This window comes from Mirounga angustirostris, unplaced genomic scaffold (assembly GCF_029215605.1).
Source record: "Mirounga angustirostris isolate CCGP_5_RB_7025 unplaced genomic scaffold, mMirAng1.0.hap1 SCAF_14, whole genome shotgun sequence".
NCBI lineage: Eukaryota > Metazoa > Chordata > Mammalia > Carnivora > Phocidae > Mirounga > Mirounga angustirostris.
The window spans coordinates 90,305,710-90,329,945 of NW_026991722.1; the positions used below are offsets into that span (position 1 = coordinate 90,305,710).

Genomic DNA, 24,236 nt, shown 5'->3' on the forward strand with positions numbered 1-24,236 from the left:
GGGAAAGGGGGCATCCATCCCCTGGCCACCTGGGATACACCACCGCCCAGGACTGGTTCTAAGAAAGCCTCTCAGCATAATCAGGGGACAGCGCCCTGGGGCTCCCCACTTCCTGGGACTCCCAGACACAGGCCTGGCCGAGCAGCAACCCTCCTGGTCTGATGTATGGTGGAGACAGAGCCAGAGCCAGCCTTGAGAGCAGGGCATGGGGCAGGGCTAATGCTCTGGACTTGAAGGGACTATAGGCCCCAGAGGAGTGGAGGGCTGGGCAGAGGGCTGAGTCTGCAGCCATCTCCATGCTTGGACTGTTGCCACTAATGGGACACAGCAGCCCATCATGTGTTCCCCAAGGGACAGGAATGGTCTCTCCATCAGGGAAGGGCTACCGCCAGCCCTCTGTATTCCAAAGATAACGTATCATCCAGCTCCCAACCGTCCAGGAAAGCTGGGATGCTTGTACCCACAGTGCAGATGAAGAAACTGAAGATCACTGAGGGTGAGGAAACTTCAGGTGACAGGCTCCAGGGAAGGAAGGCTTCGAAGCTGGCAGCACAGCTCTTGGAAAGCTTTGCTGGGAAGTCAGGGCTGCCAGGGACAGTGATTTCTCTGTCTGTCTGTCTGTCCGTTTGCACATCAGCCTCCCGCTCCCCCAACATCCCTCTCAATCTCCATCCCAGAATCTTCCAGGAGGGCGAGCCCCAGTGAGGCAGAGCCACGGGCAGAGCTGGGGAAGGGAAACTCACTGTACATAGCAGGGAGAAGGGGGGTGGCCGGGAGTGCAGGCCCATCTCTGTGCTTCAGAACCAGCCTGGGCCTGCGGCTCAGAAGGTCATGGCTGGGGACAATGAAAAGGGAAAGAGGGTGGGAGTAGCCCAGGAGCCAAACTCCTTCTCTCAAGAAGCTGGGAAAGGGGGTGTGGAATAGAGAGAGTGGTGGCAGGAAGGGTAGGGAGACCTGGGGTTCCCAAAGGTAGGGACACCACTGAACAAAGGTGGGTCCTTCCGGAAAGAACTCTACTGTTTGGAAATCATGTTCTGGTCATTTTCCCCAGTTGTAGGAATGGCCACCCACCTCTGCCCCCTTTTCCGTATTACAGAGCCCATCACCCAGGAAGCCTGGGAGGTCCCATGGCAGGAACTGAACTTTCAAGGTCAGACATACCTAACTTGGGTCCTGGTACTGTGTGGCCTCAGGCTTTGAAGTCTTAACTTCTCAGAGCCTCAGTCTCATCTGTATGATGGGCATAATCACAGTAGTCAGTTCACGGGATGTTGGGGAAGACTCTCTGCGCAGTGATTGGCCTCCAAGACCCTGTCACTAAAACCTCAGGACATCCCTGGGCAGGAAACAATTTGGCCAGGAGAAAGCAAGTCCCCAGATTTTCAGACCACAGCACCCAGGAGAGCTAGTCCCAGCTAGGCCATGACCTGGTTGTATGACTTCAGGCCAGTCCCTGCCCCTGTCTGGACCTTGGTTTCCTCTGTACAGTGAAGAAAACAATGGAAGTGACCTTTGAGGTCTCTTCCTGTCTCGGCCCCAAAGGAAGGCAGGTAGGGGCCCGCCTAGGCCTCGAGGGAAGGTGTCACTGGGTTTTCTCTTCAGATTCCACCCTGTGGTCATGTCAGTCAACCTACAGGATAGACTCTGGAGCCCTGCTTCCCATTGGAGTGCCCCTCAGAGGCCTTGGCACAGAGGATCCCAAGAGCCAAACCAGCAGGATGGGACAGGCCCGGCCCTACAGACAAAAGGGGAGCCGAGGCTTTCCTCTGGATCCCCACCTGTCTGGGGTGGGGCAGGGTGCACAGTGGGTGCCAGGGAGGGTGAGAGGCAGGGGTCCATGGAATCTGATCATTTATCCCTCTCTGCCCAGCAGTCCTCATCGCTCTGTCTCCTCGGTCTTCTCTCTCATCCTTCTGTCTCTTGGTCTCTTTCCCTCTCTGGCTCTGATTCTCCTCATTTATTTCTCTCTCTCTCCTCCCTCCCTCCCTTTCTATCTCATTTCTTGGGCTCTTCTGGCTCTAAGTATCCCTGTCCTCTCCCCAAACTCTCTTTCCCTCTTTTTCCTGTTTCTCTCTTAATTTTTTCCCCTCTCTTTGTTTTCCTCTCTTTTTGTTTCTTAATGTCTTCTTGTTTCTCTCCTCCCTTCCTCTTCTCTTTCTCATTCCTTCCCTTGTTATGTCTCATAGTTTCCTCGTTTGTGTGTGTGTGTGTCTGTGTGTCTGTTTCTTTCCCTTCATTCTTCTCTCTTCCTGCCTTTTCTGTCTGTTCTCCCCCTCCACACCCTGACCCCAGGCCCAGGACCCAGTGCATCCTGCCCTTTCCAGGCCATGACCTCATCTGATGCTCACAACCCCTGCCCCTCCCTAGGGAGACAGGCAGGGCAGGGCTTCTCATCCCATTGTTGAGATGGATGGAGTGAGGTTCCAGAAGAGAAGTAACTTGCCAGGAGTCGCATAGGTGACCAGGTGAGAAGACAGGTCAGATTTTTCTTGGCCTGTGGGGAGGACCTCCCGTGACCCTGGGAGGCTCTTGGCTCCCCTACCACCTCCTCATCTCAGGGATTTCCTCCCCACTGCCTGGAGCCCTTGGAGCTTGCATTCCCTAGCCCATCTGGAGGTCTCTCTGCAGCTCTCTGTGCCAGGAGAATGGTGCAGGCAGTGCCTAGCTCCAGAACATTCTGCGTTCATTTGAAAACAAATAGCTATCAGCGTCTACTACTGCCAGGCCCCGGCGGGGAGGGGGGGATGCTGAACAGAAAGAGGAGGGGAGGAGAGACAGAGCATGCTTAAGTCAGGAGATGGAGAGGAATGCATTCCCTGCTGGGAAAGGGTCTGGCAGCCCATGGGAGCTAGGGCCTGAGTGTCAGCTTGGTCCTCTGGGGCGCCACCACCAAGATGGAGTTGGAAGTGCAAGAGATGTAGTGGAGGAAATGCCTGTGAAAGATAAAGGGGATAGGGTGGAAACAGGATTGGGCAGGGAAAGCCTTCAGACTGTTGCAAGTCTGACATCTATGGGGAGAGAGTAGAAGGGACGGAGAGATGGGTAAGAGCATCACACCGCGGTCCCACTCTGAGCAGATCTCAGCCAGCCAACGGGGAGCTCGGGTGCAGATTGCCCATAGAAGAGCCCCAGCTGGTCAGAAACAGGCAGGCCCTAATGCCCTGGCTGTGCCCAGTCATTGGTTGGGGGCTGCCCAAGAGGACAGTGGCATCCACCCCAATGCTGCAGAATTCTCACATCTGAGAATTCATCCACCCATTTGGGGCTGGGGCAGCCCCTGCCCAGATCAGAAGAAACTCAATGGGCAGATGGTAGGTCTGACAGCTGGGAGGAAGCCCAGAAGGCAGTCTTCTTCCAGGAGATCCCAGGGCTAAGGAATAGGAATCTGAGTACAAGACTATCCCTCATAAGATTTCCAGGTAGGAGTTCAGACCCAAGCATCCGTGGCATAAACGAAGCCCAGCCCCAGGTCTGAGGGAATAAATACTGAGAAGCAACAGTGTTTCAAACTAGATATCTCAGGGGGAGTTGGTGGCTCAGTTCGTTAAGCATCTGACTTCGGCTCAGGTCATGACCTCGGGGTCTTGGAATCGAGCCCTGCATGGGGTTCCCCACTCAGCCGGGAGTCTGCTTCTCCCTTTTCCTCTGCTCTTCCCCCAACTTGTGCGGCTCTCTCTCTCTCTCTCACTCTCTCTCTCAAATAAATAAATAAAGTCTTAAAAAAAAAAAAAACCTAGACATCGCAGTAGATAGGAAGAAACACATTAGATTCAATTTAACAGATTATTAAACTATGCGTAGAAAAAAGAGAAAGAGAGATGGGGAGTCAGAGGGACCATGGAAACTATTCTAACTGAACAACATTAGAAGCTGTGGTGTTTTAAAGATGTGCACAAATTCTCTGATACTCCTTCCTTCAAATGGTGGAGCCTACCTCCTCTCCCCTTCAGTGTGAGCTGTTCTTAGTCATTTGTTTCTAATATATAAAATGTGGTGGACATGATGTAACTTCTGACTAAGTCATAAAAGGCATTGTGCCTTCCTTCTTGCTCTCTCTCGTATCACTCTCTCTGGGGAAGCCAGTGGACATGTCATGAGGACACTCAAGGACACTCAAGCAGCCCTATGAAAAGGCCCACATGGTGAGGAACTGAGGGCTCACTCAACAGCTGTAGGAGTGAGCCACTTGGAAGCAGATCCTTAAGGCCCAATCAAGCCTTCAGATGAATACAGCATCATGTGACCTCCCCTGCCCTCTGCCTTTGGTGATAGCTTTATTGAGATATCATTCACATTCCATACAATTCACTCATTTAAGGTATACAACTTAATGGTTTTAAGTATGTTCAAAGTTGTGCAGCCATCACCACTATCTAATTCCAGAACATTTTCATCATTCCAAAAAGAAATCCTGTAACAAGTAACAATCACTCTGCCTTCCTCCCTTCCCCTACTTAGCCACTAATCTACTTCATGTCTCTATAGAGTTGTCTATTCTATACATCTCATATAAATGGAATCATACAATAGATGGTCTTTTGTGACTAGCTTTTTCCACTTAGCATAATGTTTTCAAGGTTCATTTCTGTTGTAACATATATTAGTACTTCATTCCTTTTTATGACTGGATAATATTCCATTGTATACATATGCCCCACTTTGTTTATTCATTCATTAGCTGCTGGGCCCTTGGATTGTTTCCACTTTTTGGTTATTATGAATAATGTTTCCACAAACATTCATGTAAAAATTTTTGTGTGAACATATGTTTTAGTTTCTCTTGGGCACATGCCTAGGAGTAGAATTGTTAGAGTATGTGGTAACTCTGTCTTTAACCACTTGAAGAACTGCCAGACTGTTTCCAAAGTGGCTACACCATTTTACATTCTCACCAACAGTATTTGAGAATTCTGATTTCTCCACATCCTTGCCAACATTTGTTATTGTCTATCTTATAGCCATCCTTAGTGGGTGTAAAGTGGCATCTTATTATGGGTTTTGCTTGCATTTTTATGACAGTTAATGATGTTGATCATCTTTTCATGCTGACTATTTGCATATTTTCTTTGAAGAAATCTGGCAGATATCTTTACTGTAACCTTGTGAGACCCTGAACCAGAACCACTCAACTAAGCTACTCCTTAATCCCTCATTTTCAGAAATTATGTGAGATGATAAATGTTTGTTGTTTTGAGATACTACGGTTTGAGATATTTATTACACAGCAATACATAAGTAACACAGAAGGATTCAGGTATATGTCATGGGTACCTACTATTAATGCTCCTGGAAGTCCCAGTCATAACATAAGAAAAAGAAATACAGGGGCACCTGGGTGGTTTAGTCTGTTAAGCATCTGCCTTTGGCTCAGGTCATGATCTTAGGGAGTCTGCTTCTCACTCTCCCTCTGCCTCTCTCCCCTACTCATGCACGCTCTCTCTCCCTCTTTCTCAAAAATTAAAAAAAAAGGGCGCCTGGGTGGCTCAGTTGGTTAAGCGACTGCCTTCGGCTCAGGTCATGATCCTGGAGTCCCGGGATCGAGTCCCGCATCGGGCTCCCTGCTCGGCAGGGAGTCTGCTTCTCCCTCTGACCCTCCTCCCTCTCATGCTCTCTGTCTCTCATTCTCTCTCTCGCAAATAAATAAAATCTAAAAAAAAAAAAAAAAAAAAAAAAAAATTAAAAAAAAACCAACCCCACAAATTGCCATGTTTGAAATGGAAGAAACAAAACTGTCATTGTTTGTAGATTGATTTATCTCCCTAGAACTGCAGGTGTATCCAATACCTGGGATGGGAAAAGCAGTGTAATGGAATAGAATAAGCCCAGGACAGACCCATATTTGAGTACTAGCTTCTCCCTTACTTTCTGTGTGATCTTAGGCAAGTCCTTTTGCCTCTTTGTGCCTCATTTGTAAAATGGAGATGAGAATAATGCCTATACCATGAGGATTAATGTGAGTGTATTTAGGGTACCTCAGTGGCTGACATACAGCAGCCTTTGATGAGTAGAATGGGATTTGAGGACAGGAGCCAGGCAGGATCACAGCATGACTAATTTAATGCTCAGTTCCCCAGGTTGCAGAATGTGGGCTCCTTCCATTCTCCCAACTGACTCCAGCTTGCTAGTAGGGTCCTAAGATGTTCAGTAGATCTTATCCACACCCTGAGTTCAATCTTGGGTTCCACTTCCCCTCCCTAGGCAGCTTAGGACAAGTCCCTTATCTTGACTGGATCCCCATGATATAATCTATTGATTGGTATGCTCACACCTACCTCTTTCTTTCTTTTCTTTCTTTCTTTCTTTCTTTTTTTTTTTTTTTTTACTTCCCAGGGACAATGGTAAGGATCAGGGAATAAAAAAGGAGCTCACTGACATTATATCATGAATAGCTCATGAGTCGTTCATGTGGCATGAGATCCCACCCCCAGAACTGTTGGGAAACGGGGCAGAATGGGTCCTGAGAGCTCTGTCCAGCTCAATGTGGTGGCCACCACATTGGGGGCCTCGGGGTATGGGACAGAATGACACTGAGGGCAAGAATCACAACCCACCTATTCAGATGGCACTTGACATTTATATTCTCACCAAGCCCAAGTGGTAGGGCTGCCAGATAAAACAGAGATGCCCAGTTATATTTGAATTTCAGAAATCAGTGAATAATTTTTAGTTTAAGTGTATGCTCCGAACATTGCAATTATTTTTTGGTTATCTGAAATTCTAATTTAACTGGTTGTCTTGTGTTTTTTTTTTTTTTTTAAGATTTTATTTATTTATTTGAGACAGAATGAGAGACAGAGAGCACAAGAGGGAGGAGGGTCAGAGGGAGAAGCAGACTCCCTGCCAAGCAGGGAGCCTGATGCGGGACTCGATCCGGGGACTCCAGGATCACGACCTGAGCCGAAGGCAGTTGCTTAACCAACTGAGCCACCCAGGCGCCCTGTCTTGTGTTTTTTATTTGCTACATCTGACCACCCTACCCAGCAGTGAAATGAGGATAAGCAGGGCAGTAACTCTTCATCCTACTTCACAGTGGAGGCACAAGGAGGAGATAGGACTTGCCCAAAGCTCTGCTGCTTATCCACCTTTTCAATCTACACAGGGCTCTTTGGCTGAGGTTGAAACCTGGGTTGTTTGTTGGCTCTAACTCAGAGAACTTAGCTCACAACACGCCCTTCCCTCCTGGGGTTGGACTGGCCTTTGAGGCCCTAGAAAAGCCCTGGGAGTCTAACTCACTCAACAGGATTGAGAGGGTGGGGTGGAGCATAAAAGAAGGATCAGGAGGCCAGACGGGGATCTGACTGCAGAACTCAGGCCCTAGTAGACTAAATAATAAATTTAGTTATTTCTACAGCCAAGGACTCAAGTTCTCAAGCACAATTGTTGTTGTTGTTTTAAAGATTTTATTTATTCATTTGACAGAGAGAGTACGCACGCACAAGCAGGCAGAATAGCAGGCAGAGGGAGAGGGAGAAGCAGGCTCCCCACTGAGCAGAGAGTCAGGCATGGGGCTTGATCCCAGGACCCTGGGATCATGACCTGAGCTGAAGGCAGACACTTAACCGACTGAGCCACCCAGGCACCCCTCAAGCACAGTTTTATCTGTGAATTTGCCCAAAGTCAATAGCAGATGGGAGTTAGAGCTAGAACCAGACTTTGGGCCTCTTGACACCCAGCACTCTTCTTGCTGCTCTTGGGTCTGGACAAGAGGTTCCAGGGAGGAGCCCCCTCATGCCCAGACTAGGGAGATGGGAGCAGGAAGGCCTGTGGGGACGACAGGGTAGGCCTTTCTGGAGCCCACAATGTTTGGTCCAGCCTCTGCTGCCATCTAGTGGGCACTCAAAGCCAGCACTTCCTAGAGAAACTGAACAAAGAAGGCTGTCTTTCCAAGTTTCTGGTCCTTTTTTGCGCCTTCCTGGTCCTTCTTGTCTGGGCTCCGCCCTCTGACTCACTGTAGAACCCTGACAAGCCCTTTGCCTCTCTGGCTCTCAGTTTTCTCTCTTGGAATAAAGATTCTCCAAATCACAGCCGGCCTGATCTTTCTAAAACACAGCCCTGGCCAGGTCTGTCCCCTGACCCACCCTGGCCTTCAGGTTGAAGTCTGTCATACCCTACAGGATCTAAGCCTACCAGATCCCCACTTCTCTGCTCTAGTGACATAGAGCTATTTTCATTTCCTTAATCACCAGTTCCTCTTAAGGCCTTTGTATATGGCCATTTCCTTTGCCTAAAACACTCTCTTTTACCTAGCTTATTCCTACTCATCCTTCAAGTGTCAGTTTAATTACCCGCTCCAGGAAGCTCTCTTTCTTTTTTTTTTAAAGATTTTATTTATTTATCTGAGAGAGAGAATGGGAGACAGAGAGCATGAGAGGGGGAGAAGCAGAGGGAGAAGCAGACTCCCCGCTGAGCAGGGAGCCCGATGCGGGACTCGATCCCGGGACTCCAGGACCATGACCTGAGCCGAAGGCAGTCGCCTAACCAACTGAGCCACCCAGGTGCCCAGGAAGCTCTCTTTCTTGACGCCTTCAACCCAGGATGGGCAAGTGTACTTTAGGTCCCCACAGAAGATTGATTTAGGTCTCAAATAAGATATGACCCTGGAAGAGATCAAATAGTTGTCCATTCAGTCCATTCAGCCCATCAGTGGGCTCAGGGTTCAAACTAACCTGATTTCCCATCCCACTCTGCCACCGTTGGGCAGTGTGAACATCAGCTCCACCTCTCCGAGTTCCTTTCTCACAGGTGAATAAGTCACACTCTGTCCACCAGTTCTGGACAATAGAACTCTAACGTGAGCCACAAACATAATCTAGAATTTTCTAGCCAGTTTAAAAAGTAGAAGAAACAGGGGAAATTAATTTTCATGATCCATTTTTATGTAATCCATGCATAAAATATTATTTCAACATGTAATCAATATTTTAAAATGATCAATGATCTATTTTACATTCTTTTCCTCATACTAAGTCTTTGAAATCTGGTGTGTATTTTACACTTAATGTTTGTCTCAATTTGGATTCCACTTCCTCTGTGGAAGGGTTGGAGTTGAAGAGGATTAGGGGACGCTTTCTCTGGCTTTTTCTCCCTTCTCTCTGCACACATGGTCTTCTCTCTCAGCTTCCTGTACCCATGAGGAGAGGTTGACCCCAGCCTAGGGTGAGGGGGGGATGGGCCAGGCCCAGGGAACATTCTCCCCCAAGTCAGATGAGGAGACTGGAGGAAAAAGTGATGCCACCTACCAGAGCTGGGCTGGTTCCTAGGAATCTTTTTTCCCTTCATTGAACAGAAGAAAGAACTGAGGCTCAGAGAAGGGCAGGGACCTGTGACCCTCAACAAATCCAAGAAGCCAGAAGGTCTACCAGACTTCTTGCCTCTCCTCACCTGGCAGATACACATCTGAGGCCTCAAGTCCTTAATCATAGCTTTCTTCTACTCAATTACTTGCCTTTTCCCACTATTCAACCTTCCTGGCCCTTCAAACTCCTTGACTGATATTCCTGATCCCTCTGAGGCTCTGCAGTGGCCTCCTACTTGTCTTGTGCTCCTAATCTCCACCCCTCTCCTCTGTACTCTGGAGAAGATCTGAATGCCTCTGCATGGATTCCCACTACCCCCTGCCCCAGCCTTTTCCTTCCTTTCCAGCCCCATCCCTCCCTCCATCCCTTCACAGCACCTCCTCTCTGGCCCAGATGGTGAGGCAGCATTTCAACAGGTGCTGGTTTTGTAGGCAGATTCCAATCTTGAGTGTGAATTTTACCAGCTGTGTGGCATTGGGTATGTTGCTTAACTTCTCTGGGCCTCTAGCTCCTCATATGTAGTAATACTTGCTTCATGATTCGGGGGTGAGGATTAAATTGCATAAAACCCTTAGCACAGTGTGTAGCACATTAATAAACATTCAATAAATATTAGCTGCCAGTATTAGTTTTAATATTAGTATCAGAAGAGGAAGGGGAGAGGAAGGAAGGGGGCAGGAGGAAGGTTAGAGCTGTTAAAATGGGAGCCCTTGGGATGCTCAGAGCAAGCAGAGGAAGAAATCAGAACATTTCTATTTATTTTATTCTTTCCCACTGGAATGAATATTTTTTATTTATCATAATTTGTTGTAAGCATTAAATAATATTAAATCCAGGCTGGGTCATAGCAGGATACATGCAAACATCACGAACAGTGTGCTTTTGTGGCCCATAAGTGTCTTAGTGTGCTAAAATAGAGAAGATATTACTCGATATATATATATATATATTTTTAAAGATTTTATTTATTTATTTGACAGAGAGACACACAGCGGGAGGGGGAATACAAGCAGGGGGAGTGGGAGAGGAAGAAGCAGGCTCCCCAATGAACAAGGAGCCGATGTGGGACTCGATCCCAGCATCCTGGGCTCACCACCCAAGCTGCAGGCAGACGCTTAACCAACTGAGCCACCCAGGCGTCCCTGGAAATTTTTAATTAAATGATAAAATTGTGTAAACTTCAAAAAAGTTTTCCCTTACCCATTTGTAAAATGGAGATAACCACCAAAACCATTCAAAGGACTACTGTGAGGGTCAAATGAACCGTTGTGAGGAGCGTGCTTAGTTAAGCTCAGCAAATGTTAGCTATTACAATTTTCAGGATAAATAGTCTGTTAGTTTTGTGATCACATGTTCAATATTTTTCCTACTAGGCATGAAAGCAAAGATCTTGTCTTGTCTCTTATCACCAGTCCCTAGCACAAACAAATATTTGATAGATAAATAAGTAAATTGGCTAAAACCCAGGAACTCCCCCCCCTTTGGGGGATAAATTTTAGTAACTTAAGTAACAGTTGCAAAAAGTATATTAGGAACTCCCATGTACCCTTTACCTAGATTCACTACTTTTTTATATTTTGCCTCATTTGCTTAATCATGCCCCCTCATACACACACACACATGCATTTTTCTCTGAGTAATCCAAAATTAAGTTGGAGACATTGTGCCCTTTTACCCCTACATACTTCAGTGAATATTTCCTAAGAACAAGGACATTCTCTTAACATAGCCACAATATAGTGATCAAATATAGAAAATTTAACATTGATACAATAGGCATTAAGAGCTAGTTCACGATCAATATTCAAATTAGTCACTTGTCCCAATATTGTACATTATACCTATTCTGCTTCCTATCCTCCCCTCCTGAATCCAATTTAGAATCACACACCACATTTTGTTGTCATGCCTCTAATCTCTTTAAAACCAGGATAGTTCCTCAGCCTTTCTCTGTCTTTCATAATACCGAAAGTTATTTTGTAGAGTGCCCTTGATTTGGTTTTATTTCATGCTTCCTTGTGAGATTTGGGTTATACATTTTTGACAGAAATAATCACAGAAGAGATGTTGTGTCCTTCTCAGTGCATCTTATTGGAAGGAACATGATCTTTACTTGACCTATAATTGGTAACGTTAACTTTGATAACTTTTTTTTTAAAAGATTTTATTTATTTATTTGACAGAGAGAGACACAGCGAGAGAGGGAACACAAGCAGGGGGAGGGGGAGGGGGAGAGGGAGAAGCAGGCTTCCCGGCGAGCAGGGAGCCCGATGCGGGGCTCAATCCCAGGACCCTGGGATCATGACCTGAGCCGAAGGCAGATCCTTAACGAATGAGCCACCCAGGCGTCCCTAACTTTGATAACTTTGATTCACTTGTTCTTCGAGGTTATACCTCTGTAAAATTACCATTTTCCTTTTGTAATCAATAAGTAATTAATGGGAGGCACTTTTAATGTGTAATTACCCTGTTCCTCTAGTTTTACCATTCATTATTGATTTTCTAACTCCATGAATTTTGTTAGTTGGCATTCTACTAAAAGGAGGGGTTTTCCCTTCTCCCTATCCATTTACTTCCTTATTTATGTCAGCAAAGACTCATGGGCTACCGTTTTATTCCATTAGTTACATTCTGTCACTATCATATATTTTGACGCTCCAACTGCCCCGATTTGGCCAGCGGTATCTCCTTCAAGTTAGCTCCTGTGTCTTAACATGTTCTCATCATTCTGATTCCCATCAGCCTTACATTCTGATGCAACAAGATAGTCCAAGCTTTTTTTTTTTTTTTTTTTTAAGATTTTATTTATTTATTTGACAGAGAGAGAGACAGCGAGAGCAGGAACACAAGCAGGGGGAGTGGGAGAGGGAGAAGCAGGCCTCCCACGGAGCAGGGAGCCCGATGTGGGGCTCGATCCCAGGACCCCGAGATCATGACCTGAGCTGAAGGCAGACGCCCAACGACTGAGCAACCCAGACGCCCCGGCTTATTTGGTACTTTCCCTGCGCGGACCCAGGCTCTTTGAAAAGCTGCCAGAAAGTCCGTCTCTCCGCTTCCTGCCCTCAGGAGGAACCTTACAGCTCTTCACCTGGGCGGAAGAACGGCGCAGAGGACCAACCTTTTCCGGTTGTGGCCGGAAGTCCTCCGAGAGGCGCGGCTTTGTGTCAGGTGACCGGAGTCTGCGTAGGAGGGATCTCCGGTTTTACCGGACAGCCTGAAGGGACTGAGTGGCAGGGTGCCGGCGGATGGATAAGCTGGGGTGGCTTCAGCGGCGTTAGCTGAGCAGAGGCAGGTACATGATGGGCTCGGGTGGCAGCTTAGGGGTTCATCAAGGTTGAGGGAGGCGGGCAGGGTTTCTGCTTTAACCGGGCCCACAGGCTGAGACACCTGGCCCAGCGGCGCAGAGACAACAACCCCGGCTCTGCCCGGGACCCTCCGCCCCAGAATAGAGGTCCCCCTGGCGTTGTGGTCTTCTGTCCTGTGATTACAGTTTTGGGAAACTGAGGCCCCGAGAAGGGAAAAGGCTCCCACGAGCTCTCCTTTCCGGGCAGGGACTCACTCTAACTCTTGTTTCTGTCCCCGGCTCGAGACCGCCTCTCTCAGGTGGATGTGCTTTAAATGATTTTGCCTCGGGTGGAGAGGCCGGGGTCAGAAAGCGTGGTCAACAGAGTTGGGCTTGGGGGTGAGAGAGCCGAGAGACTTCGCCGCTTATAGCCAGTTGTGCGTTATTGGCCCAGTCCATTCCCTTTGTTGAGCCTCAGTTTCCTCGTTTGTGAAACAGGGCAGCGTTCCTCAAAATAAGGTCTTTTTTTTTTTTTTTTAAGATTTTATTTATTTGACAGAGAGAGGCACAGCGAGAGAGGGAACACAAGCAGGGGGAGTGGGAGAGGGAGAAGCAGGCTTCCCGCGGAGCAGGGAGCCCGATGCGGGGCTCGATCCCAGGACCCCGAAATCACGACCTGAGCCGAAGGCAGACGCTTAATGACTGAGCCACCCAGGCGCCCCTCAAAATACGGTTCTTACACTGGTCTGTTTTGAAATGTCCCGGGATGCATGCTTTACAGTGCAGGACTCAAGACCTCTGATTTAGAATCTGGGTCGGAACCTAGGAACGTTTTGAACATATACCTCGGGGGTCCTGTACATACTGGTGTTTGAAGCCCACTGATTTGAAGTGCTTTCCTGCTGTGAGCACTAGATACACATTCTTTGCTTTGCGGCAGCTGGAGCCGGTTCCGGATCTTTGAAAGAATTGGGATATTTAGACCAGAAAAGAGAACAGTAGAAGGAAACTGGCCTTAAAAACGGGAAAAAAAAATTGTTATGGTGAAGAGTGCTTCACTTTTATCTTTGGGGTTGAAAGTGGCAGTACTAGGACCAATAGGCGGATTCTATTGACTTAATAGAAGAACTTAATGCTGGTCAGAGGTGACCAGCAATGGAGTGGATTGCCTCCAAAAGTAATGAACTCCCTGGTATTAGATGGAAGTCCTTTTCAACTTGAAATGTCTGATTCTGAGTAACTATTTTCAGTCTGTCTGGTGCTGATTGACTTCTTTTTTCTGTCCTCTTTTCTTAACACCTACCCCCCCCCCCCCCCCCCCCGCCCGCCTCAGCCTACATTTTCTAGAAGTAAGGCCGGTGGGTATGAAATAGTGTAATCTGTTCCTGGTTGTCCTGTGCACCATCCTTTTTTTCAGGGACTTTGGAATGGCCCATCTGATAAGGGCTCCTTAAATGTTTGTTGAATAACTAAGGAGGTACCCCACCCCCATTGGTTTGTAGCTTATGTTTTTAGAGTAACTTGGAAATGCTGCTAAAGACGTTGTGTTTGATCAGGAGAAGCCAGTGAACTCTTTGGATCACAGAATTGAGGAGCCTCGGTCAGAAGGGCCCCTCAGGGTTGTTTAGGCCAGCCTTTCCTCCCTGGGACATAAATTCCTCTTTAATCCTCTCTCCAGCAATGCCTTGTATAGCTCTTGTGTCTAATGAAAGAATTTTTGCAATCTGTCAGCTAACTTTTCATCTAGCATTTAAAAACCAGTCCTCTTAGGGACTGCCAGTTCATCCTCCCTAACATACAATCTACAGGTAATGCTTCTGTCATTATCTTTAGTTTTCTTTTCTTTTCTTTTTAGATTTTACTTATTTGAGAGAGGGAGAGCAGGAGTGGGGGCGGGGCACAGAGGGACAAGCAGACTTCCCCCTGAGCACAGAGCCCTGGGGCTCATCCTAGGACCCTGAGCTCATGATCCATGCGCCCCTAGCTTATCTTTAGTTTTCTAATCAAACGTTGAAGTTCCTAAAAGCAGGTTGCTTTTTCAAAACCTGTAAGAATGTGGGCGCCTGGGTGGCTCAGTCGTTAAGCGTCTGCCTTCAGCTCAGTCCATGGTCCCAGGGTCCTGGGATCGAGTCCCACATTGGGCTCCCTGCTCGGCAGGAGGCCTGCTTCTCCCTCTCCCACTCCCCCTGCTTGTGTTACCTCTCTCGCTGTGTCTCTCTCTGTCAAATAAATAAAATCTTTAACAACAAAAACAACAAAACCTGTAAGAATGCCTACATTGCCCTATGGAGCAAAGATTCCATATTATGACCCACTTCTGCTCACATCCTATCCCCCTCCCGAAAAATAGATTTTGTTGAGCCAAGACTTCCTGCTTGTGTTTACCTTCCTGCTTTGTTTGTGTTTCCTAGGACAAAAACAAAAAAACCATTGTGAAATGCTTATTCAGATATTATCCAGGTGCTGGGTAAATGATTGTAATTTGGTGATGTCTTTAATACTTCTTAATCTGAAATTTTCCTTTTAAAAAAGTACCTGAATCGGCATTTCCAAAGTGTGTTCTTCAGGCCACTACTCTGAAGAGATGCCTCTGAAAAAAGAGTTCCATAGTAAAAATAAGTTTGGAAAATGCTGTATATCATTATCTTTTCTTGGAACTTCTCAGTTCCAATGTACTGGGATGTCCTATAATAAAGAAACATACCTAATCTTGTTTAATCTAGTGTTGCCAAACTTAATTGATGTGCAGTACTTTTTTTTTTAACTGAAGCACACATTGGCAAATTCTTTTATTTATTTATTTATTTATTTATTTATTTATTTATTTATTTATTTATTATTTAAGTAATCTCTACACCCAATCTGGGGCGTGAACTCATGACCCTGAGATCAAGAGTCGCATGCTCTTCTGGACTGAGCCACCCTGGTCTCCCTCACATTGGCAGATTCTCATCTAGAGAGTCTACAGTTTATGGCATGTGGGCCAAATCTGGCTCCATTGCCTGTTTTTGCAGGGCATGTGAGCTAGGGATGGATTTTACATTTTTAAATGGTGGGGAATAAATCCAAAAAAGAATAATGTTTTGTGATCTGTGAAAATTATAGGAAATTTAAAACTATAAATAAGGTTTTATTGGAACACAGCCACACCCATTAATTTACAATTGTAGTCTTTGGCAGAAGAGTTGAGTAGTTGCCCCAAAGACCATATGGTTCACGAAGTCTAAAGTATTTACTGTATGGCATTTTACAGAACTTACCAGCTCCTGGTTTTTTCATGTACATTTTTTAACTCTAACTTTTTTACATTTTTAACTTTTTAAACATTTTTAACACTTTTAAGCTTTTGTATAATTTATTTTGAAATAATTTTAGACTTGCAAAAATAATACACAAACTTCCTGTATACTTTTCACCCAACTTTCCCTAATGTTAACATTTTACATAACCATGTTAAAATTAACTAAATAAGAAATTTAACATTAATACAGTACTACTGACTAATATATAGACTTTATTCAAATTTAGCCATTTGTCTACTAATGTCCTTTTTCTGTTCCTGGATCCAGCCCAGTTTCCACATTGCATTTAGTTTTCAAGTCTCCCGAGTCTCTAGTGATCTGAGACAGTTCCTCAGTCTTTTTTGTCTTTTGTGACTGTGAACTTCATTTTTTTTTAAAGATTTTATTTATTTGAGAGAGAGAGAGAAGGCACAAGCAGGAGGAGGGGCAGAGGGAGAAGCAGGCTTCCCACTGAGCAGGGAGCCCCATGGGGGGCTCAATCCCAGGACCCTGGGATCATGACATGAGCTAAAGGCAGAGGCTTAACTGACTGAGTCACCCAGGCAACCCGACTGTAAACTTTTGAAGAGGACTGGCCAATTTTGTAGAATGTCAATTTTTTTTTTAAATGGAGTTCACATATCATAAAATTCACCATTTTAAAGAGTACAATTTAGTAGTTTTTAGTATGTTCACAAGGTTGTGTAATCATCACCACTATTTTAATCCCAGAACATTTTCATGTCCCCCAAAAGAAAACCTGTACATGTTAGCAGGCACTCCTTATTCTCCCCTCTTCCATCCCCTGGCAACCACTAATATGGATTCATATAGTATGTGGCCTTTTTACAGTATGTGGCTTTTGTGTCTGGCTTCTTTCATTAGCATATGTTTTCATAAGGTTCATCCATGTTGTGACCTATATCGGTATTTCATTACGTTTATTGTATGGTTACACGACATTTTGTTTATCCATTCATCAGTTGATTGACATTTAGGTTGTTTCTGCCCTTTGGTTACTATGACTAATGCTGCTGTGAACATTCATGTACACGTTTTTGTTTGAACATATTTTCAGTCCTCCTAGATGTGTCTCCTTAGGAGTGGAATTGCTGGGTCATATGGCAGCTCAATGTTTAACTTTTTGAAGAACTGCCAAACTGTTTTCCACAGCAGCTGCACCATTTTACATTCCCATTAGCAATATGTGAGGGTTCCATTTTCTCCACATCCTCTTCGACACTTGTTATTGTCCCTTATTGTTGTTGTTATTATTATATCCACTCTAGTGGCTGCAAAGTGGCATCTAATTGTAGTTTTTATTTTCATTTCCCTAATGACTGATGATGTTGAACATCTTTTCATGTGCATATTGACCATCTGTGTGTCTTTGGAGAAATGTCTATTCAAATCCTTTGTCCATTTTATAATTGAGTTATTTGTTATCATGCAGTTTTGCATGTAAATATTCAGAGAGTTTGCAGATTCCCTGAAGCCCCTTGAAGTAACTCAGAGTGAGCTGAACTGCAAAATCTGAGGCAATGCCAGTAACTCCCTGATCTGAATGGAGTTGGATTTGGACATGCTGAAGTGCAGAGTAATTATCCCTTTGAAACTGCTGACCATTCAGAGCTTCTTCTCTCAAGCCCAACGACTGCTGATCATGCAGAGCTGGGATGGCCATAATCAAGTAAAAGGGGTACTATGGTATTATTTGAAATGTGGTAAGACCACTAAGAGATCCTGCCATCTGAGAGCTACTCTCGTGGTTGTCTGGTCACAAGCAAGGAGTAGAGGAGTCAGTGGTGGTTTGGATTACTCCGGACTTGTGATATTGGGACAGCTGTGTGGGGTGGCAAAGCTACCGGTGCACCCATGCCTCTTTTGACCCCAGAGCATTTGGCTATAACCAGACCATTCTGAACATATAATTAAAAAATAAAACAGGGGCACCCGGATGGCTCAGTTGGGTAAGCATCCAACTCTTGATTTTGGCTCAGGTTGTGATCTCAGGGTTGTGAGATCAAGCCCTGCGTTGGGCTCTGCAGTGGGTGTGGGAGCCTGCTTAAGATTCTCTCTCTCGGGGCACCTGGGTGGCTCAGTTGGTTAAATGACTGCCTTCAGCTCAGGTCGTGATCCTGGAGTCCCGGGAGTCCGGAGTCCTGAGTCCTGAGTCGGGCTCCCTGCTCAGCAGGGAGTCTCCTTCTCCCTCTGACCCTCCCCTCTCATGTGCGCTCTCTCTCTCTCTCCCCTCTCACTCTCAAATAAATAAAATCTTAAAAAAAAAAAAAAAAAAAAAGATTCTCTCTCTCTCCCTTGGGGCTCCAGGGTGGCTCAGTTGTTTAAGCATCTACCTTCAGCTCAGGTCATGATCTCGGGGTCCTGAGATCAAGTCCCACATCACTCCCTGTTCAGCGGGGAGTCTGCTTCTTCCTCTCCCTTTGCCCCTCTCCACCCCCTTCCCCGCTTGTGCTCTCTGCTCTCTCAAATAAATAAAAATCTTAAAAAAAAAAAAAAAAAATTCTCTCCCTCATCCCCTCCCCCCTCTTAAAAAAAAGTTTTTACAAAGAAAAAAGACACTTTAATTTTCAATGCTTTTAGTATTTTAAGTTACAGTAAACTGAATGAGTATTAATTTTACTTTTTCACTTCACTAAGCATGTGTACCAATAGTAAGAGTGTTTTTAATGGGATAAAATTTTTTAAAATTCACAGACAATTGTGATTTTCCCATTGATTATTACTATCATTTTTTATAGTATCAGCTTGCATTTTTATTGTCCTGCTTTACTGTGCCAAGCAAGGATTGTCTGCATTTTCCTCCAGCATTTTATTTGTTGGTAGAATTCATGTCCATAATAAAAGTGTAGTCCAAAATGCAAAATCTTCACATTCAACTAAGAGGAATCATTCAGGAAGACATATACACCCTTTTTACTTCAGACTTAATACCATATTAAGAGCATTTCTAGCATTAGGGGCCTGAAACTTTAGAAAATACGTTTCCAGGGCGCCTGCGTGGCTCAGTCGTTAAGCGTCTGCCTTCGGCTCAGGTCATGATCCCAGGGTCCTGGAATCGAGCCCCGCATCGGGCTCCCTGCTCTGCGGGAAGCCTGCTTCTCCCTCTCCCACTCCCCCTGCTTGTGTTCCCTCTCTCGCTGTGTCTCTCTGTGTCAAATAAATAAATAAAATCTTTAAAAAATATGTTTCCTTCTCTCTCTGATAAATAAAATCTTAAAATATATAATATATATGTTTCCTTTTCCAAAGATTAGAAGGACTGGGGGATGAGGAATGAGATATGATAATCCCCATAATTAGGAACCAGAAAGAGGCATATTCCTGAGAACCATTAATTGAGTAATTCACTCATTTAACAAGTACTTTGATACAGTATGTAGAAATTAAGATGGGAGACACTGCAGTATAGATAACACAGATTTTTCTTATTGATTTAGAAATAAGAAAAGATTTAGCCAAGTGCCAAACTTTAAAGGTGCAAGGGAAAAGGTATATTTTGGGGAGCAAATACCTTGAACAGGTGAGAGGAAATGTAATCCATGGTATGAGTGGAAAGTTTAGCCTTAGTTAAGAGCAGAGATAGTTCACGCATGGTAATAAAGAGAGAAAAAAGAATATAAGACTACAGACAGAGCCAAGTTGTCCTATTTGGAAGTAGGAAGATAAGGAAGTTCTCTTGTTTTTAATTTTTTCAGGGCAATAATAAGGATGGTCATTAGTGAAGGTGAAGAGAAAGTAGGAGCTGTTTGTAACTGAAGGAGTAAAAAGTTATGAAACAGCCCTCACAGACTGATAAATTAGATTGACTCAAAATATGGTGGAAGGATTGCTGAAAATTGCAAGGGGTCTTCTGAGGTCATAAATTCAAGGTAAGTTGATTTGCAGAAAATCTCCTTCTCCTTCTTCCCTGTCTAGGCGTATTCAGTTCTTTTAATATATCAATAAATAGGAAGGCATTATTTTACTGTTTTACATTTTTTAAAGTAAGTCCTTTATGGAAACTAAGGAGGGGAAGGAAATTATGGAGGTATGCATTTGGATAAAAGGATGGACCATGAGATCTAAATAAGATAAAAAGTAAGGACTTGAAGAGTCTTTATATGCAGTACAAAGGGGGTAAAGTTAGTGAACTAGCCATCCCAGTTACTTGAAGTCTTATCAAACTGAAGTTTCTTCTTTAAGAAGAAATTCTTCTTAAAGATCTTCTTTAAGAAGAAATTTGCTAGAATTTAAGAAGTGGTAAGATGATGAGACTACTGAAATACATGTTTTAATAGTCTAGTAATAGTTAATGACAAATTTTAGAGCATGGCCACAGAAGTGGGTTGGTAAAGTTGAGTAGAAAACAAGATCTTTAGGGAAAAGCTTAAAGAAGCAAGTGGCTGGAGCAGGTTCCAGACAGGTTATCTCTGGAGATACTGAACATACTCTTAAAAGTAACGGAAATGTGGAGAGAAGTGCAGTTAGGCAGATGCTAAAATAGAGAAATGAAAGGACATGACCAGCTCAGTCAAAGGAAATATGTGCATTGATTAGATTAGACTTGTTAATCAGCTACACTCATAATCTATTGATAGTAAGTTCTATTTAATACTTTCTTCTTTGAAGTGATCTTTTTGTGTCTCTGTACAGTAAATTATGCAGTGTTGTGTCAGGAGGTCGTAGAGAGGTGTCTTTGCAGGCGTAAGTGGGGATGTGCTGACCATCATACATTTCTCTTTGTTCACTGATCAACTTAGGATTGGAACTATGTTGCAAAGAAGTCAGATCTATTTAACAAGGAATTGGGGCTAAATGAAATACAAAGGTTTCTTTCTTTCTTTCTTTTTTTTTTTTAAGATTTTATTTATTTGACAGAGAGAGACACAGTGAGAGCAGGATCACAAGCAGGGGGAGAGGGAGAGGGAGAAACAGGCTTCCCGCGGAGCAGGGAGCCCGATACGGGGCTCGATCCCAGGACCCTGGGATCATGACCTGAGCCAAAGGCAGACGCTTAATGACTGAGCCACCCAGGTGCCCCCAAAGGTTTCTTTCAACCTAAATAAATTTTCCACAATTAGTTTTTGGTTTTTAATGAGCCCTATTTCCCCTATTAATTGGTATCACAGTACCTTAAAATGAAAAAGGACACATAACTTCGGGACTTGTTTTTTGAAACAGGAAGTTCTAGGTTGAAAGTATTTTGGGTGAGGGGCACAAAACAATTTTAATTGTGAAAGTAATATATGCTTATTTTGGGAAATACAGAAAAGCTTCCCTCTCTTCCCACCCACGTTGTTTCTAACTCTAGTATCCGAAGAGAGCCTTTATTAAGTTGCTTTATTTCCTTCTTGTTTCTCCCCCAGTGTGTACATTTTTTTTTTAAGGTTTTATTTATTTATTCATGAGAGTCAGAGAGAGAGAGAGAGAAGCAGGCTCCCCGCCCAGCAGGGAGCCCGATGTGGGACTCGATCCCAGGACCCTAGGATCATGACCTGAGCTGAAGGCAGACGCTTAACCATCTGGGCCACCCAGGCGCCCAGTGTGTACATTTTTAATGGTTAGAACCATTCACTTCACATAGTTCTATAGCTTGCTTTTTCCTGTTAGCATTTTTTTTTTTAAGATTTTTATTTTTAACTAATCTCTACACCCAACATGGGGTTCCAGCCCACAACCCTGATATCAGGAGTCGCATACTCTACTATGGACTGAACCACACAGAGGCCCCTCCTGTTAGCATTTTAATGTTGATGTCTCTGCACGTTTGCCAGCCTTTTTTTTTGTAAGCATTACCTCTGATACATTTACTTAGCCATTCACTTACTCGATAAGTTAGTAAGTATATATATAGATATATATAACGATTACTCAGCGTGTTCTTAGTGAGTGGAAATCTGGTTTTCTTTCTAATAAAGAGCACATTCTTTTAAAAAAAAAGACTTTATTGTGGGGCGCCTGGGTGGTTCAGTCGTTAAGCGTCTGCCTTCGGCTCAGGTCATGATCCCAGCGTCCTGGGATCGAGTCCCACATCGGGCTCCCTGCTCAGCGGGAAGCCTGCTTCTCCCTTGCCCATTCCCCCTGCTTGTGTTCCTGCTCTCGCTATCTCTGTCTCTGTCAAATAAATAAATAAAATCTAAAAAAGAAAAAAGTTTAAAAAAAAAACACTTTATTGTGGTAAAATATACATAACAGAATTTACCATTTTAAACGTTTTTAAGTGTACAATTCAGCAGCATTAAGTACATTCACGATGTTGTGCAACCATCACCACTGTGTGTTTCCAAAGCTTTATCATTACCCCAAACAGAAGCTCTGTACCCATTAAACAATAACTTCCCATTCCCCCCTCATCCTAGTTCCTGGTAACCTCTAATCCACTTTCTATCTCTATGAATTTTCTATTGTAGATATTTTCTTTTCTTTTTTTTATTAAGACAGTAATCACCCATATTTATTTTATTTTTATTTATTTTTAAGTAGCCTACACACCCATCGTGGGGTTTGAACTCATGACTCTGAGATCAGGAGTCACCCTACCAGCTGAGCCAGCCAGGCACCCCTGTTGTAGATATTTTCTATTAAGGGAATCACGTAATAAATGACATTTTGTGGAAATATAGGGATCTTTTCTCCAATTTTTTTTATTGGATTTAAATCACATAACATAAAATTTATCATCTTAACCATTTTTAAGTGAATAGTTCAGTTTTATTAAGTACATTCATATTGTTGTGCAACCATTACCACCATCATCTCCAGAACTCTTTTCATTTTGCAAAACTGAAACTGTATGCCCATTAAACGGTAACTCACTGTTCCCTCCTCTCCCCTACCCTTAGCAACCAAAGTTCTACTTTCTGTCTCCATGATTTTGACTATTCTACGTACCTCATATTGAGTGGAATACTACAGTATTTGTCTTTTTTGCGACTGGTTTATTTCGCTTAGCATAATGTCCTCAAGATTCATCCATGTTGTGGTATGTGTCAAAATTTTCTTCCTTTTTAAGACTGAGTAATACTCCATGGTATGCATATTATCACATTTTGTTTATCCATTTATTTATGTGTGGATGGACACTTGGGTTGCTTCCATGTTTTAGCTATTGTGAATAATGCAGATATTAACATGGGTGTACAGATATTTCTTTAAGACCCTGCTTTCAGTTCTTATGGATATATACCCAGAAGCAGAATTGCTGGATCATATGGTAATTCTCTTTTTAATTTTTTGAGGAATTGCCATAGTGTTTTCCACAGCAGCTGTGCCATTTACTTTCCTACCAAAAGTGCACAAAGGTTCCAATTTCTCCACCTCCTCAACAACACTTGTTATTTTCTGTTTTTTGTTTGTTTGTTTTGTTTTTATAGTAGCCATCCTAATGGGTATAAGGTGGTATTTTGTAGTTTGGATTTGGACTTTTGTAAATAGTAATATTGAGCATTTTTTCATGTTGTTTTTGGCCACTTCTATATCTTTGGAGAAATGTCTATTCAGGTTCTTTGCCCATTTTTTTTTTTAAGATTTTATTTATTTATTTGACAGAGAGCATAAGCAAAGGGAGCGGCGGGCAGAGGGAGAGGGAGAAGCAGGCTCTCCCCTGAGCAGGGAGCCCGATGCGGGGCTTGACCCCAAGACCCTGGGATCATGACCTGAGCCAAAGGCAGATGCTTAACAAACTGAGCCACCCAAGTGCCCCTCCTTTGCCCATTTTTGAAATGGATTGTTGTTTCATTGTTGTTGAGTTTTAAAAGGGTTTTTTTTTTTTTTTTAGGATTTTATTTATTTATTTGACAGAGAGACAGAGCACAAGCAGGGGGAGGGGCAGAGGGAGAGGGAGAAGCAGGTTCCCCATTGAGCAGGGAGCACAATGTGGGGCTCAATCCCAGGACCCTGGGATCATGACCCAAGCCGAAGGCAGACACTTAACTGATTGAATCGCCCAGGTGCCCCAAGTTTTAGGAGTTTTCCATATATTCTGGATATTGATCCCTCAGATACATGATTTGCAAATATTTTCTCCCATTCTGTGAATTGCCTTTTTATTCTGTTTAATGTCTTTTGATGCACAAAATTTTAAAAATTTTCATGAAGTCTAATTTGTCTATTTTTTGTTGCCTTTGCCTTTGATGTTTTATCTAAGAAATCATTGCCAGAAATGTAGTATTTAAAGTAGAGAAAAAATGGGGTGCCTCTGTGGCTCAGCTGGTTGAGTGACTGCCTTCGGCTCAGGTCATGATCCTGGAGTCCCAGGATCAAGTCCCGCATCAGGCTCCCCTGTGAATCTGCTTCTCCCTCTGACCCTCCCCCGTCTTGTGCGTGCACGCACGTGCTCTCTCTCTCTCTCTCTCTCTCTCTCGCATTCTCTCTCTC

At 44.1% G+C, this 24,236-nt stretch overlaps 1 protein-coding gene across 11 annotated transcripts in view; it reads left to right on the forward strand.

Moving 5' to 3' along the window:
* The first annotated feature begins 12,167 nt into the window (after positions 1-12,167).
* RNF185 (ring finger protein 185) overlaps positions 12,168-24,236 on the forward strand; it is a 36,729-nt gene continuing 24,660 nt past the window's right edge. For 2 of the 11 annotated variants that reach the window (XM_054510448.2, XM_045887297.2), the window contains exons 1-2: positions 12,168-12,588; positions 19,577-19,750. The gene's annotated coding sequence lies outside the window, so the exon portion shown is untranslated. The remainder of the gene's footprint in view (positions 12,589-19,576; positions 19,751-24,236) is intronic. The other 9 variants (XM_064578693.1, XM_045887292.3, XM_064578697.1 and 6 more) reach the window with 7 other exon arrangements.